This window comes from Mercenaria mercenaria, chromosome 7 (genome assembly GCF_021730395.1).
Source record: "Mercenaria mercenaria strain notata chromosome 7, MADL_Memer_1, whole genome shotgun sequence".
NCBI lineage: Eukaryota > Metazoa > Mollusca > Bivalvia > Venerida > Veneridae > Mercenaria > Mercenaria mercenaria.
Window position 1 is genome coordinate 38,052,082 of NC_069367.1, and position 18,203 is coordinate 38,070,284.

At 35.9% G+C, this 18,203-nt stretch overlaps 1 pseudogene; it reads left to right on the top strand.

The window, feature by feature from the left end:
- Positions 1-18,203, top strand: part of LOC123544213 (kinesin-like protein KIF13A) — an 80,279-nt pseudogene that overhangs the window by 49,438 nt on the left and 12,638 nt on the right.

Below are 18,203 nucleotides of genomic sequence, written 5' to 3' on the forward strand. Positions count from 1 at the left end.
CTTTATAATCTCTACTACTACAAATTGAACCTGCCTGCTTAGCTCAGTAGGTAAGAGCGTTGGTCTACGGATCCCGGGGTTGTGAGTTTGATCCTCGGGCGGGGCGTATGTTCTCCGTGACTATTTGAGAAACGACATTGTGTCGGAAATCATTAGTCCTCCACCTCTGATTCATGTGGGGAAGTTGGCAGTTACTTGCGGAGAACAGGTTTGTACTGGTACAGAATCCAGGAACACTGGTTAGATTAACTGTCCACTGTTACATGACTGAAATACTGTTGAAAAACGGCGTTAAACCCAAAACAAACAAACAAACAAACTACTGCAAATTAGTCATGACCGGGCAAATTTGGTTAAATTTCCATGGTACTTTACAAGATGTCATGTTTAAGGTCACAGTAACCTTGAGACTGAAAACAGTTTCTGTTCAATAACTAAATAAAGCTTTTGCCCAAAAAAAAGCATTTATAGGATGATTGACCGTGGTCTGTAGATGACCCCTATTGTTTTGGGATATAATAGGTCAGAGTTCAAGGACACAGTGACCTTGAGACTGAACACATTTTCCTCTTAGTAAGTAAAGAACACTTGGGTCATAGTTGTCAGACTTCATCAGTTGATTACATTTTATCAGTAGATGACTTATTTTGTTTTGGGGGTCTGTAGGTCAAAGGTCAAGGTAATGATAACCCCGAGACTGAAAACAGTTTCCGCTCAATAACTGAAAACACTTTGGCCAACAGTGTCAACCTGCATAGATGGGATGATAACCTGTGTACAGTAGATGACTCTATTGCTTTGGAGAGTAGTAGATCAAAGGTCAAGGTCACAATGTCCTTGAGTCTTAGAACAGTTACAGCTCAAAAACTATTTCATAGGATGATGGCTGTGGTCAGTGAATGACCCATGTTGTATTTGGGGTCAGTAAGTTAAAGAGTAGTTAAATGTTTTACACAGTGTAGTAGTATATGCCTTAGCACACTTCTAACTTCATTGTACCCATTACATACACATCCTTAACACATGATAACCACATTTTTGGTAGGCAGTATATTCAACAATGGAATTAAAGATATTACTTTTTTTCAGAAAAGTACTTGATTGGCAAGAGTTATTGAAAATGTTTATGAACAGTTTTAGGGAACACAATATTATCATGAACAAAATGTTGATATAATTTCATTTTCTGATAAGGAATACAGAAATTTAATCAAAGTGCTGGTATATATGGCCATTGAATAACTTGTAGCAATAAGTTAAATGATTGTTTAAAATAAAAATAGTTATCAGTTCAAACATACTTACTAGTGGTCATTACTTTCTAATGGTTTCTCGTGATTTTACAGCTCGTCCAAGCTTTCTAGATTTGAAACTGCCCTCCCTCAATGGTAAACAAGCCTGTGCCTTCACCCTTTCTACTATGCTTTATGTGCAGGTTTTAGCTCACCTGTCACATAGTGACAAGGTGAGCTTTTGTGATCACGCAGCATCCGTCGTCCGTTCGTGCTTTCGTCTGTAAACTTTTGCTTGTGACCACTCTAGAGGTCACATTTTTCGTTGGATCTTCATGAGAATTGGTCAGAATGTTCATCTTGATGATATCTAGGTCAGGTTCGAAACTGGGTCACGTGCCTTTAAAAACTAGGTCAGTAGGTCTAAAAATAGAAAAACCTTGTGACCTCTCTAGAGGCCATATATTTCATAAGATCTTCATGAAAATTGGTCAGAACGTTCACCTTCATGATATCTAGGTCAAGTTTGAAACTGGGTCACGTGCCGTTAAAAACTAGGTCAGTAGGTCTAAAAATAGAAAAACCTTGTGACCTCTCTAGAGGCCATATATTTCACAAGATCTTCATGAAAATTGGTCAGAACGTTCATCTTGATGATATCTAGGTTTGGTTCGAAACTGGGTCACGTGCCTTCAAAAACTAGGTCAGTAGGTCAAATAATAGAAAAACCTTGTGACCTCTCTAGAGGCCATATTTTTCATGGGATCTGTATGAAAGTTGGTCTGAATGTTCATCTTGATAATATCTAGTTCAGGTTTGAAACTGGGTCATGTATGGTCAAAAACTAGGTCAGTAGATCTAAAAATAGAAATACCTTGTGACCTCTCTAGAGGCCATATATTTCATGAAATCTTCATGAAAATTGGTCAGAATGATCACCTTGATGATATCTAGGTCAAGTTCGAAAGTGGGTCATGTGCCTTCAAAAACTAGGTCAGTAGGTCAAATAATAGAAAAACCTTGTGACCTCTCTAGAGGCCATATTTTTCATGGGATCTGTATGAAAGTTGGTCTGAATGTTCATCTTGATGATATCTAGATAAAATTTGAAAGTGGGTCATGTGCCATCAAAAACTAGGTCAGTAGGTCAAATTATAGAAAAACCTTGTGACCTCTCTAAAGGCCATATTTTTCATGGGATCTGTATGAAAATTGGTCTGAATGTTCATCTTGATGATATCTAGGTCAAGTTCAAAACAGGGTCATGTGCGGTCAAAAACTAGGTCAGTAGGTCTAAAAATAGAAAAACCTTGTGACCTCTCTAGAGGCCATACTTGTGAATGGATCTCCATAAAAATTGGTCAGAATGTTCACCTTGATGATTTCTAGGTCAAGTTTGAAACTGGGTCACGTGTCTTAAAAAACTATGTCAGTAGGTCAAATAATAAAAAAACCTTGTGACCTCTCTAGAGGCCATACTTTTCATGGGATCTGTATGAAAGTTGGTCTGAGTGTTCATCTTGATGATATCTAGGTCAGGTTTGAAACTGGGTCAACTGCGATCAAAAACTAGGTCAGTAGGTCTAAAATTATTAAAATCTTTTGACCTCTCTAGAGGCCATATTTTTCAATGGATCTTCATGAAAATTGATCTGAATGTTCACCTTGATGATATCTAGGTCAGTTTCGAAACTGGGTCATGTGCAGTCAAAAACTAGGCCAGTAGGTACAAAAATAGAAAAACCTTGTGACCTGTCTAGAGGCCATATTTTTCATGAGATCTTCATGAAAATTAGTGAGAATGTTCATCTTGATGGTATCTAGGTAAAGTTCAAAACAGGGTCACGTACCTTCGAAAACTAGGTCAGTAGGTCAAATAATAGAAAAAACCTTGTGACCTCTCTAGAGACCATATTTTTCAATGGATCTTCATGAAAATTGGTCAGAATTTTTATCTTGATAATATCTAGGTCAAGTTCAAAATTGGGTCACATGAGCTCAAAAACTAGGTCACTATGTCAAATAATAGAAAAAACGACGTCATACTCAAAACTGGGTCATGTGGGAAGAGGTGAGCGATTCAGGACCATCATGGTCCTCTTGTTAGTTTTGTCAAGGATCGTTTTAAAGAGACACTTTTATAATTTTCTGTTTTACTATAATTTTTTCATTTGTTTTGCAGAAATTTGTGTATGTGTTGCTGTGCTAGATAGATATTTTGAAACTTACTGTCAAACCTGTGTTATAATGTATAACACTTCAGTTGTGAAATATTAACTATGAACTCTTGGTCTGAAAGTTTCGCTCCACATTTTCGATTCAATAATGTTAAAAAAAGTATGTAGTTTCCTGTTAAAAATGTTGAAAGTATCCTTTCCATGTCTTCCATTCAGAAATACATGGAAATTCTTGTCTCTAATTCTCAGGAGGAAACATGAGACCTGTTTTCTCTCTCCAACCATTTTCATCCAATAAACTTTGCTCTCCTTGTGAAAGACAGCATAATGTGTGATAAAAAAGAAGCCTTTCTAACAATAGTGTGACTGTATTATGTTAAACACAGGTTTGACCCATGTTATTAAAAGAAATGTTAGCTTTAATGTGGAAAGACTCATTGTAAGATAGAGCAAAAATGTATTGTAAATTGTAGGAAGTTGTAAGTGTGTCAGGGAGTGTGTAAATACTCACTTTGCATCTTGAAATTTAGGTTGGGGGTGGAGGCAGGTGTTCCTTTATGTACAATTTTACCTGCCTAAACAGTAACCTGTATTAAGCAACAACTTGCCTTGAACAGTCAGTCAGCTAACTTCCCAGGTTGACTTTTTGTTGTAATTGTACCCCCCGACAACAAAGTTGTAAAGGGGGGTATACTGGTTTCAGGTTGTCTGTCTGTCTGTCTGTCCGTCTGTCTGTCTGTCCGTCCGTCCGTCTGTCCGTAGACGCAATCTTGTGCGCTCCATCTCTCCTTATCCCCTTGACAGAATTTAATGAAACTTCACACAAGTGATCAGTACCAAGAGTAGTTGTGCATGGGGCATGTTAGGTTCTTTTAGAAAAAAATTTGCAGAGTTATGGGACTTTGTTTTTTTGTTACTATACTATATACAGAGGCACAATCTTGTGCACACCATCTCTCCTCATCCCCTTGACACAATTTAATGAAACTTCACACAAGTGATCAGTACCAACAGTAGTTGTGCATGGGGCATGTTAGGTTCTTTTAGAAAAAAAAATTGCAGAGTTATGGGACTTTGTTAGCTCGACTATTCGAAGAATAGTCTAGCTATTCTACTCACCCTGGCGTCGGCGTCGGCGTCGGCGTCGGCGTCACACCTTGGTTAAGTTTTTGCATGCAAGTACATACAGCCATCAATTAAAGGCATATAGCTTTGAAACTTATTTTTTCTTTTTCTAGGTCAATTACCAAACCTCTCTGGTCAAGTCCATAACTCTGACATGTATTTTGAGCAAATTATGCCCCCTTTTGGACTTAGAAAATTTTGGTTAAAGTTTTACATGCAAGTTACTATCTCCAAAACTAATGCAGATATTGATTTGAAACTTCACATGTGTCTTCGGGGTTATAAAACTAGTTGATAGCAGCAAGTCCCATAACTCTGACTTTCATTTTGGCCAAATTATGCCCCCTTTTGGACTTAGAAAATTCTGGTTAAAGTTTTGCGTGCAAGTACATACAGCTATTTCTAAAAGGCATATAGATTTGAAACTTATTTTTTCTTTTTCTTGATCAATTTCCAACCTCTCTGGGTCAAGTCCCATAACTCTGACATGTATTTTGAGCAAATTATGCCCCTTTTAGACTTAGAATATTTTGGTTAAAGTTTTACATGCAAGTTATTATCTCCAAAACTAATGCAGATATTGATTTGAAACTTCACATGTGTCTTCGGGGTTATAAAACTAGTTGATAGCAGCAAGTCCCATAACTCTGACCTTCATTTTGGCCAAATTATGCCCCTTTTGGACTTAGAAAATTCTGGTTAAAATTTTGCGTGCAAGTACATACAGCTATTTCTAAAAGGCATATAGATTTGAAACATATTTTTTCTTTTTCTAGATCAATTACCAACCTCACTGGGTCAAGTTCCATAACTCTGACATGTTTTCTGAGCAAATTATGCCCCCTTTTAGACTTAGAAAATTTTGGTTGAAGTTTTACATGCAAGTTATTATCTCCAAAACTAATGCAGATATTGATTTGAAACTTCACATGTGTCTTCGGGGTTATAAAGCTAGTTGATAGCAGCAAGTCCCATAACTCTGACCTTCATTTTGGCCAAATTATGCCCCCTTTTGGACTTAGCAAATTCTGGTTAAAGTTTTGCGTGCAAGTACATACAGCTATTACTAAAAGGCGTATAGATTTGAAACTTATTTTTTCTTTTTCTAGATCAGTTACTAACCTCACTGGATCAAGTTCCATAACTCTGGCATGTATTTTGAGCAAATTATGCCCCCTTTTGGACTTTGAAAATTCTGGTTAAAGTTTTACATGCGAGTTTCTACTTCCAAAACTAATGCAGATATTGAATTGAAACTTCACATGTGCCTTAGGAGTTATAAAACTAGTTGATAGCAGCAAGTCCCATAACTGATATGCATTTTGGTCAAATTATTCCCCCTTTTGAACTTAAAACTCTTTTGATATTTAACCTTTTTAGGTAATATTTTCCTGCCTCTGGGACAATATTTCGAATAGTCGAGCTTGGCTGTCTTACGGACAGCTCTTGTTTTTTTGTTACTATACTATATACATAGACACAATCTTGTGAGCACCATCTCTCCTGATCCCCTTGACACAATTTAATGAAACTTCACACAAGTGATCAGTAACAACAGTAGTTGTGCATGGGGCATGTAAGGTTCTTTCAGAAAAAAAAACTTGCAGAGTTATGGGACTTTGTTTTTTTGTTACTGTACTATATACATAGACACAATCTTGTGCCCACCATCTCTCCTCATCCCCTTGACACAATTTAATGAAACTTCACACAAGTGATCAGTAACAACAGTAGTTGTGCATGGGGCATGTTAGGTTCTTTCAGCGAAAAAAATTGCAGAGTTATGGGACTTTGTTTCTTGTTAGCATACTATGTACATACAGTCTGCATATGCAATCTTGTGCATGCCTAATCTACCAAACCCTTACACACAATTTAATGAAACTTCACACAAGTGATCAGTACCAACCCTAGTTGTGCATGGTGCATGTTACATTCTTTTAGATAAATATTCTGCATAGTTATGGGACTTGGTTTTTTGTTACTTTACTGTATACATACGGTCTATATACATACAGTCCACGTAATTATGCAGTCTTGTGTGCGTCAAATTGCAATGTACTGTGTCAGTGCATGCGGGGGGTACATTCATCACCTTTAGTGATAGCTCTAGTTTCAACTTGTCTCAAGCAGTCACTTGCCTTAAGTAACTATGTTGTGTCACTGCCTTAGCTGGCTGCTTAACACAGGTTTTACTCTATGTTAAAATAGAGTTATTAAATTCTCGGACATGGTGAATGTTCCTCATGACTGGTTGACAGAGGACGTTATGTCTTAAGTCATTAGTCCTCCATCTCTGATGTGTTGGGGAAGTTGTCAGTTGCTTGTGGAGAACATGTTAAGACTGGTACATGTCTGTCATCGCTTAATCTAATTGTGACAAATAGCATTAATGCAAAATGGCCCCTCTTTCTCTGATTGACGTACCAGCAACTAAGTTGTAATAACACCAGCTGCAAATTAAGTAAAGTGAAATACAAAAATTCCATTTTACAATGAGTCAGACATTTTCTGTGTGCTTGAATGTATCTTGAAGTACAGATATGTTAGAAATAAATTCTGTTTCTAGATGAATTTCTACTCAGGAAGGGCATGTGCCAAGTTCACCTCCTACTTTCATAATATCTTTAAAGGCAGCAGTACAGTGTTCCAAAATGAATGTTACACTCGTTTTGTTTCAAGGACAAAAGTTATTAGATCAGTTGATAAACTTATTTACCCTTACTAACTTTTTACAGTGTAAAAAAATTCTCAGGCTAGAGAACATTGTAAAATGATGGACAGTGCTAGTTCTTTAGATAGAAAGCATGAGTTGTTATTTTTGACACTGGATTTTTCTGTGTATTGAACTCTTGTTTTCTTAGTGTTAGAAAGTGAAGTAGATCAGATTGTTTGACATAATTTACAGATACAGTAAAACACCGCTCGCTCGAGGTCGCAAGGGGATGAGCAAAATGCTCGAGTTATCCATGGTTTCGAGCGGCCCAAACATTGACCAACATACGAAGAAAACTAAAGTTTGTTTTACCAACTGTTATTGGGACCGTTTGCAGAGTAAACGGTGATGCGTACTAATAACATACTTGTGACATTTTTCAAAAACAAACGTATTACAAACGTTATCTATTGATAGACGTTTCAATATATAATTTGTAAATGGCACATGTGAAGAAACAACTAAGATTTTTTTTATTCATCAACAAGTGCATATCATAATTATCGTCTGAATTTTATGAAACGGCTATATTATTTCCTTCATTTGCATGCAAACAATTGCTGATTAAAATACTAAGATCTCATAACTATCTTCTCTATCCCGCAGACAAGATGCTTTAAGTAATCAGTAATTGATCGATATTTGATCAATAAAACTTTTCTTTAAGATTTTATCAATAATTATTCTCATCATAAGATCAACTATACCGACAAACAAACATTTAAGATAGTCTGGGAATAGACTACGCAATTTCAACGGTGTGTGAAAATGTTTAATTAACCGACAAATTCTGACCGCCGAAGGTGTGAAAAATTTTGACACCTCTGCTCGAGTTAGCCAGAAGTAACAAAGAGTAAATTAATACACAGGGACCAGGTGTCATGCTCGAGCGATCGAGTTATCGATGCTCGACCCAGCCATGGTAATATCACATAGAAAATAGAAGGAAATCGGCCGGGACCACATGAATTGCTCGAGCGAGCCCGGGTGCTCGAGTCATTGATGCTCGAGCGAGCGGTGTTTCACTGTACTGAAAATACTGGGCAGAAAAAGATATATATTTTATTAGTTAACAATATACAAATGAGATTTCACTATTTAATGCAATTAACATTAATTCCCTTTAACTATATCTATTATGTAGTCTTGTAAAGTTGTTACTTTCTGAAATGTATGAATACACAGCTAGTTAGAATTCTGTAATCACTAGCACAAAAAATATGTAACACATTTCTTTTGACACAGAAAATTCACTATTCCAATGAAGGAAAACAAAACTTTCAATTTTCAGTGACCCCCAAGTTAGCCCTAAGCCCTTTGACAGCAAAATTGAGTGGTGGCATGAAACCTTTACAGACACTCAGAAAGGAACATCAACGTGAACAAAAACCACTCCTGGACACTGACGAGGTAGGGTCTGTATTCAAAATGCTACTTTAGATGTGTATTAATAGACCCTGTAGGGTCTGTTTTCAAAAAGGCTACTTTAGTTGTGTATAAATAGATCTTGTAGAGTCTGTTTTCAGCAGTACTACTTTAGATGTGTATAAATAGATCTTGTAGAGTCTGTTTTCAGCAGTACTACTTTAGATGTGTATAAATAGATCTTGTAGAGTCTGTATTCAAAAAGGCTACTTTAGATGTGTATAGATAGACCCTGTCCCTTACAGAAGCAAGCCTCTGTGGCGTACATGCTGCGTATTTGCTGTGTATATGCCGCGAACACAGTAGTACGCCAGAGGAGTACATTTTACATACACCGCATGCCGCGTACATGCCGTGTACTATTTCGACGAGTACACAGCATGTACGCAGGAGGTCACTAGTACACTTCAAGTACGCAGCACAGACTCTGAAAATTTAATGAGTACACTGCATGTACGCAGGAGGGACTTGTACAAGAAAATAGTACACTGCATGTACACCGCAGATACTTTGAAATTTGTGCAGTACACTTCATATACGCGGGAAAGACTTGTATAATTTCTTTTGGCATTTATACTTAGTCTTTTTTTTATAAGTTAAAGTCTGAAGTAAACTTCATATACGCAGGAGGGACTTCATGCAGGAAGGATTTGTACATTTTTTTTTTTTTGGAAGCAAGAACTTGATTTCCGAGTAACTTTTATCTTAATAGCATAGAATAGTTCAGATTACCAGTATTCTGAACAATAAAAATTTGCCAAACTATTTGCAATGTTCATTTGTGAAGCTTACATCTTAGTGATTTCTGAGCTGCATCTTGCATGCAGTGTAAAAATATATTCTTTTTCATTTTGAATTAATCCTGGAGCTTTCTAACTTGGATAATTGAAAAGCCTTATTTGAACTTCGTTGCATTACATTTTGTAATACATGAAATAATTACCAAGATAATGCCTCAACAGCGCCCGAATGAGAAGAATTAATAGCTCTCACTGTTATTTGAATACTCTTAAGCAAAACACCACTCTATCATGTTTTATAAAGGCTTTAATGCTCATTATGTTAAAACTCATTAAGGCCTCACCAAATTAAAAAGTTGTTTATCGGATTTGCCGCTCTTATATTTTCAGAACGTTTTTGGCTAATTGCGCTTGCCCCATTGGAAAAAATCAATCCAAAATTTTTTGGTGCGCTACTTTTTACGGACGTAAAAGTGTATAAATGCTTATATAATTCCAGTCCTAGATTGTTCTCAGATGGATTTTAATCAAAATAAATACATACTATGCACACATCGTCTATAATAAATCATAACACTTATATTTAGTTGCATTAAAGTTGTTTCCCCTTGATGCAGTTACGCCATTTTCTTCAAATGTTTACCAAATTACATGCTACAAAAATTGATTTATTTCATTGAAAAGTGGATGGAGAAAAGCATACTAATTTATTTGATAACATCAATCTACATTATTTTGGTAAGGGTAAATACTTATTGATGCATGTCACTTATCTTTTTTCTGTTTTTTTCTGTCCAAATGATCAGCATTTGCATACGAAAGTTGGTGGGGAAAGGAATTTACATTATCACAGCAGTTTCGCCACAAGAGTACACAGCATGTATGCAGCAGGAGTACACAGCATGTACGCTGCAGGACTCGGGCCAGGAGTACACAGCATGTACGCTGCAGGAGTACACAGCATGTACGCCGCAAGAGAACACAGCATGTACGCCGCAAGGGTAGTACACCGCAGGCTCATTTGCATGTGAAAAGTGTATGTGCCGCATACATGCTGCGTACTATTTCTCGCATACTAAATTCTTCCAGCGTACATCCTGTGTACTATGTAGTCCACAGCATGTACGCAGCAAGTAGTACGCGGCAGAGCTCATTTGCATGTCAAAAGTGTACTACAAACGTACTATCGGTGTATGTGCGGTGTATATCCTGCGTACTATTGATTTCAGTACACATCATGTACGCATCATATACGCTGTATGTACACAGCAAGAGTACGCAGCAGGCCTTTTTCTTCTGTAAGGGGTAGGATCTGTATTCAAAAAGGCTACTTTAGATGTGTATAGATAGACCCTGTAGGATCTGTATTCAAAAAGGCTTCTTAGATGTGTATAAATTAGAGATGGCAACGAATAGCAATTTTGGTATTCGAATATTCGGTCAGCCTTCCGAACGAATATTCGAATATTCGGTCATCAAATGATCAACAAATCAACTCAAAATCTTATGAATTTATCGTACCCTTAGCAGCGATCTGCATAATTCTACTTTCGTTTACACCGGAAGTAATTTAGACATTGACGAATTAAGACTGACTTATCGTTCTCATCGCTTGTTCATCTTTTTGAATATAAAATATTTGTTATTTGCCCCCAGTTACATATAATCTATATAAGTTTTACTTATTTTTACATGTTTTTACGGGGGTGTGGCCCTCCCGTAAGTAAGGTTCTCTCCACACATATTACACGTAGCCGACTTCTTATCGGATGACCGCGTGAAATACTTTAAAAAGACAGGCGGCATTGCTTGCATTTTGACAGTAGGTTCACCTAATAGCATGAACAATATTTTCAATTAAACGGTGTGTAAAATTAAGACTGTAGGGGTGGGGGAGTCTTATAAAAGATATATTTTGTTTAACTTTACCCTTTGTCTGAATATTGAGTAGATTTTACTATTTTTTTCCATACGAAATGCATTTATTATCAAGAGGAATCCATTTTACATAAAAATAAAATTCGTCACATTTGACTTGTTTACAACACTTTTCGGCATTTTTCTTTACTGAAATACATCTTGAATCGACTTTGATTGAAATCCGAGTCATTAGTTCAAGTGCTTTCTGATGATTTTTAATTATATGCGGTTCGCACCTACAGAAAACAAGGCGATTTGTAACGGATTAACATCAATTGGGGACTAATAAAATTTCTAAAGGTAAGCAATTAGCAGTACTTACTACAGGTTACGATGTCATCACCATAGCGATGTACAGTATCCGCACGCTAATATACAAAGTGACACGTCGGACAGCGGCGGAAGCCATTTTCGCGCGTATTTACTATTAAAGCGAATTTTGGTAAATTAGATAAACGAACAGACTGGTTTTTGCTTTTGGTTTTTATTTATTTCTTATGATTTTATATTTTTTTCCGAATATTCGAATAGTGAAACAGTATTCGAATATTCGTGTCATGAACGAATATTCGGATATTTGAATATTCGTTGCCATCCCTAGTATAAATAGATCTTGTAGAGTCTGTATTCAACAATGCTACTTTAGATGTGTATAAATAGACACTTACAGAGTCTTTATTCAAAATGCTTCTTTAGCTGTGTATAAATAGATCTTGTAGAGTCTGTATTTAAAAATGCTACTTCAGATGTGTATAAATTGATCTTGTAGAGTCTGTATTCAACAATGCTACTTTAAATGTGTATAAATAGATAAATAGACACTTACAGGGTCTGTATTTAAAAATGCTACTTCAGATGTGTATACATAGATCTTGTAGGACCTGTATTAAAATGCTACTTTAGATATATATAGATAGACCCTGTAGGGTCTGTATTTAAAATGCTTCTTAAAATATGTATAAATGGGTCTTGTAGGATCAATATTTAATATGCTACTTAGATATGTATAAATGGACCTTGTGGTGTTTGTATTTAAAAGTGTAGACCTTGTAGGGTTTGTATTCAATAATGCTGCTTTAAATGTGTACATACAGACCTTGTAGGGTCTGAATCTAAATATGCTACTTTAGGTATGTATTAATTGACCATGTAGGGTCTATATTCTAAATGTTACTTTAGGTGTGTAGATATTGACCATGTAGGATCTGTATTCCTAGTGCTACTTTAGCTGTGTATAAACAGAACCTGGTTGGTCTACTTTAGATGTGAATAAATAATAGATCCAGTAGTGTCTACTTTAGATGTGTGTAAATAGACCTTGTAGGATCTGTATTCAAAATCTTACTTTAGTGGTGTATCGATAGATTCCATAGGGTCTGTATTCAGAATGCAACTTTAGATGTGTTAAAATAGATTTTCTATGGTTGAATTAAAAGTGCTACTACAGGGTTATTGATGGACACTGTTGGTTCTACATTAAAAATGCTACTTTAGATGTGTATAAATAGATTCTCTAAGGTTTGTATTAAAGATGCTACTTTATGGGTCTATATCTCTAATGTTTATTGATTAACATTTTCATTTTTCTATGAAAAATGCTACTTTATTCATATGAACAATTTAAAAGACCGTGACTTTGTAAGGTCAAGATGTTTACATATAAATAATCTTACTGGTGTTGTATTAAAACATCTACCTAAGATGTTAACAACACTGCTTTAGATGGGTATGACTGATGTAACTTAATGTACATGTACATTGACATTTTAATACTAATTAAAATTTCCATTTGAACCACGAAAATTAAGCTCCCGTAAGATCATTTCAAGAAATGTCATTTATTTTACATTGATTGAATTCCAGGTTTAGAGCAATTCCTTTAATTAGCTGCTTTCAGAGAAATTAACTAATCTCAATTTAGATTGAATTTTAAAACTTCAGCATGATGTTTGAAAAAATAGCTTGAAATCAAATGAATTTTGTTTCCTTTAAGGAAGATGAAGACAGCCCTGTGAAAACCAGACCAAAACAACCTGATTTTAATTGTTCAGAGCAAAATCTAAACGACTCCAAAACCTCCTTAAGTAACAGTGCTTCAAAACAAGAACTTCTTGAAAATAAACAAGATTTGCTTAGTTTGAAAGAAGAATTGAAAAAATTGAAGAAAAGTTTAATAGAACCTGACCCAGCAAGTGCATCATCAGATGATTTTCAAGATTTTGAATCTTACGAGAGTCAACAAAGTTCAAAACAAGTAGATTGTTGTAACCAGTCAGAAGGTGTTGATGGTGAGAACATAGGCGAGGGTGGAAAGGTATCATTAATTTCTCATTCTGGAACTTGTGATAGCATTGCTGAGAGTCATGGAAAAGGTTACACACCAAGCATGACCTCCAGTGGTTATGGGTCACAAGCTGTTTCAACCTTGACCTTGTCGTCAGAGGATTCGTTGAGTTTAAGGAGTAATGAGGATTCAGATTTGCATAGAATGTCAAAACGTCCTGGAATTGAGCATTGCAGTAGCGGCGACAGTGATGGAGATGATTCAGCTCAAGGTCACTCTAGTGCAATAAGGTCAGAGGTCATAGAGGAGGTTGAAGGACAAGTTTATGGCTTGAATGAATGTTCAAGTAATGAAACTTTAGAAAGTCTTAATGTAGACACTAATAGTGTTGAAGAGATTACTAACAGTATGAAAGATGAAAAGGTGGAGGAGATATCGAGTGTAAATGCTGCAGAAAATTTTGATAAAAGTTCACTGAAATCTGATCTCACAGAGGAAGAGGATGAGGACAAAGGATCTGTTCAACTTCACATAAGTGAAGAAGATCTGAGTGCTGCCAATAAAGGAGAACTTGCTGATGGAAATGCAACAAATCTAAGTCAAGATAATGTGCAATGTAAAAATGAAGTGCAAAATATAGATAAAGAGGGGAAAGTGGATGTTAAAGATGAAAAGAGTGGAAACTTGGTAGATAACTTTGATGGAGATAAATGTGATACATATGAAATAGAAAACCAAAACCAAGTTAGAAATAGTTCAAGATCAACCAAAGGCAGTGATAGTTCTTCCAATGCATCAAGAGGAGCTCTTTATTCTGATAGTGTAGATCCATATAGTCTTGAGGCAATGGAAGAACTGGAAAAGTTAGGTGATGAATTTGGCCCTGATAATTCAGAATTTGTCTCAATGAACGAAACAACTGACAGTATAAAAGAAAAAAGCAAAGAAAAGATAAGTCATTCTGATCAAGCTGGACCTAAAACAGGAAAGGGGTTAGATGAGAGCTTGATACTAAAAAGTGGTTTGAATATGAAGCCAGAAAATCAAAGTACATCAATTAAAAGGGAAGGGAGACTGTCTGGAATAAAGTCTGAGCCAAAACAAAGACCAGTGTCTTGCATTGTCATGTCCAATAATGATTTACTGGAAACAGCTCTACAGGAGAAGAGTAAAAGAAACAGTCTAGATTTCTCAGATGAGCATTTGTCAGGTAAGCTGTGCCAGTACGTTGATTGTGGTAATAAGTCATGGCTTTTACTTTGGCAAGGAAAGTAACTAACAACACTGGGTGGTTAATGCATTTAAGGACACTGGTATCCATGTTATAAAGTTTAAGTTTGACTTGCTGTGATAAACTTTTTTAGTATGCATCAGTCTTCTTTTGATAAGATACTATAGTCTATCTTATCCTGATTTAAATTTTGATTATACCGGTAGTATGAAATTGTGTTTTAAAGTAGTTGTAAAGATGAAATAAAGTGAAGGATACTAAATGCTTTTCCTCTTGCAAATTGATCTCTTTTCATTATGTTTTTCAAGTAACGGCAAAATTTATATTGGTTGTTCATGAATTATGATAAAAAGTGACAAAAAAGGAAGCATTACATGTTGCAGTGCAACTTGCATTACGAGATTACTCAAGAGGAAGGCGAAAGTGGTCTCCACACAAATGGTTTCTTAATACCATATAAATTTTTCTCTAACAACACAAAAAATAACCTCTTTATGCAAGTGTTGTCTCTTAAGAGATGCCATCTCTCAAGCATATTTAGTTATAATTTAAAATCATACAATTTTTTTGGCAGGGGCCTGTGCAGCTGATTGGGTAAAGTTGGTGGCTTCAAACCACTTGCCCCTCTCTTCTGGTTGATTGAAACCATGCTTTGTTGTAGAATTCTTCATTTGAGAAAGCCTGTGAAAGGTCGGTGGTTCTACAGAGGTGCCTACTTATGCCTGAAACAGTAGCTCGAGGGGCAGTCTTGGTTTATCATCAAAAGCTTGAAAAGTTGCCACACAGCTTAAAATTGTGTTGGTATGACAAAAACCAACTAAAAACAAAACAAACAAAAAATGTGAGGATGTAAATTTGTGGATTCTAAAGACTAAAAAGATAATCTAAAGGAAAGTTTTTGGACAAGATTTTGTGACTTGATCACAGAATCCACAAAAATTAGTTCCTCATAAATAATAAAGATTTCTTATGAGTTTCCATTATGATAAATTTTCTGAAAGTGTGTATCTGTTTATTGCAGAAGACTCTATGAGTGTGTGTTCATTTGGTTCCCGGGCAGATCTGGATAGATTATCAGAGGTACCAGTGCCATCTTGGATTCAAGCTGGTGAAAGTGTTATGGTGACAACATCAAAATCAGCCTCTAGGATGACTGGTGTGGTACAGTTTGTTGGAAATGTTGAATTCGCCAGTGGTCCTTGGGTTGGGGTTGAGCTGGATTTACCAGAAGGTTTGTAAATACATGTATTTGTTTGAACGTCTGTATAGCAAAATGAGCAATCAGTGAACACTATACCTTGTCACCTCACCCCTTCTGTCTGTCAATTAGTGACATAATCTGGGATCCTGTAATAAATTTTAAAGTACAAGATATTTTTACATGAAACTTGGCACAATGATAGATGGCAGTATGGAGAAAATGCATATCCTTTTATAAGCTCACCTGTCACATAGTGACAGGGTGAGCTTTTGTGGTCGTCCGTCCACAATTTCTTGTGAACACGATAAAGACCACATTTTGCCACAATTTTAATCAAACTTGCACACAACTTGTATTGGCGTAATATCTCGGTTCCCTTCGAAAACTGGCCAGATCTCATCATGGGTTCCAGAGTTATGGCCCATTAAAGAACCAAAATTTGCTATTTTTGGCTTATGAACATGATAGAGACCACATTTTGCAATCGAATTTAATCAAACTTGCACACAACTTGTATTGGCATAATATCTCGGTTCTTTCCGAAAACTGGCCAGATCCCGTTATTGGTTCCAGAGTTATGGCCCCTTAAAGTGCCAAAATTTGCTATACTGGCTTTTGCAGCCATATAGAGACTTCATTTATGGTTTGATTTAATACAAACTTGCAAAATATCTTCAACAACAATAAATCTTGGATTCCATGATGAATCAGTCAGATCCAATTATAGGTTTTGGTGTTACAGCCCCTGATTGACCCTGAAAGAGCCAAAATTTGTTAATTTTTACTTTGTGAGTACGAAAGAATTGACATTTTATATTTGATTTTAACCACACTTACACTAAAGTCACAATAAGATTTTGGTTCCTTTCGAAAACTGGCTGATGATTATCTTGATGATCTCTAGACCTGGATCGAAACTGGTTCATGTAGGGTCAAAAACTAGGTCATTAGGTTAAAACAAAGGAAAAGCTTGTTAACAGCTTATAGGTGACATTTATGACCCTGTCTTCATGAAACTTGGTCAGAATGTTTATCTTGATGATTTCTAGGCCAAGTTTGAAACTGTGTCATATGGGGTCAAAAACTAGGTCACCCCTTAAATCTAAGGAAAGGCTTGTTATCACTCTTGAGGCCACATTTATGATTCTATCTTCATGGAACTTGGTCAGAATGTTTATCTTAATGATTCCCAGGCCAAGTTCAAAACCGGTTTATATGGGGTCAAAAACTAGGTCACCCGGTCAAATCAAAGGAAAAGCTTCTTAAAACTCTTGTTGATTTGATGCATATGAAACTTGGTCAGAATATTTGTCTGCATGAAATATCAAATGAATTTTTATCTGGGTCATGTGGTTTTAAAAACTAGTTCACCTGGTCAAATCAAAGAATAAGTTTGTTCACACCCTAGGGGGCATTTTTGATTCTATCTTCATATAACTTGATCAGAATGTTTGTTATCATGAAGTCTTGGATGATTTCAAATCTAGGTCATGTTGGGTCAAAAATTAGGTCACTAGGTCAAATCATAGGAAAAGCTTGTATACACTCTAGAGGCCACATTTTTGCTCAAATCTTCCAGAAACTTTGTCAGAATGTTTGTTTTCATGAAATGTTGGACAAGTTCGAATCTGGGTCATGTGGAGTAAAAAAACTAGATCAAAGAAAATGCTTGTTTACACTCAAGAGGCCATGTTTCTTTGGTCCAGTCTTAATCAAAATTGGTCAGAATATTTGTCTCCATTAAATCACTAGGTAAAACATGTTTACAAAGTTATGGTGTGTTCTCAGTGAGCAAACTAGGGCCATCTTGCCCTTTTGTTTTATTTTGTGGCAAAAATGTGGTTGCAGTGGCAACTAATAGTAAAAAGTGTGACAAAAAGTGGATTCTGCAATAAGTTTAAAAGTACAAGATATTTTTTAAATGAGATTTAAAGTTAATGTTGAAAACACGCAATTTATTTCATTTTCTCCATTTGTTAATTAGTTTATCCACCTGTCTGTCCTTCAGTAATTCACAAATGGTGGATGTTGTCATAACTTAAAAACTACATGAGATTTTTTCGTAAAGTCTCGTAAGTAAGTAAAAGGCAGTATGTGGAATATACAGATCATTTTATTTTGTCCATTATTCTGTACATTTTTCCATCTGTCC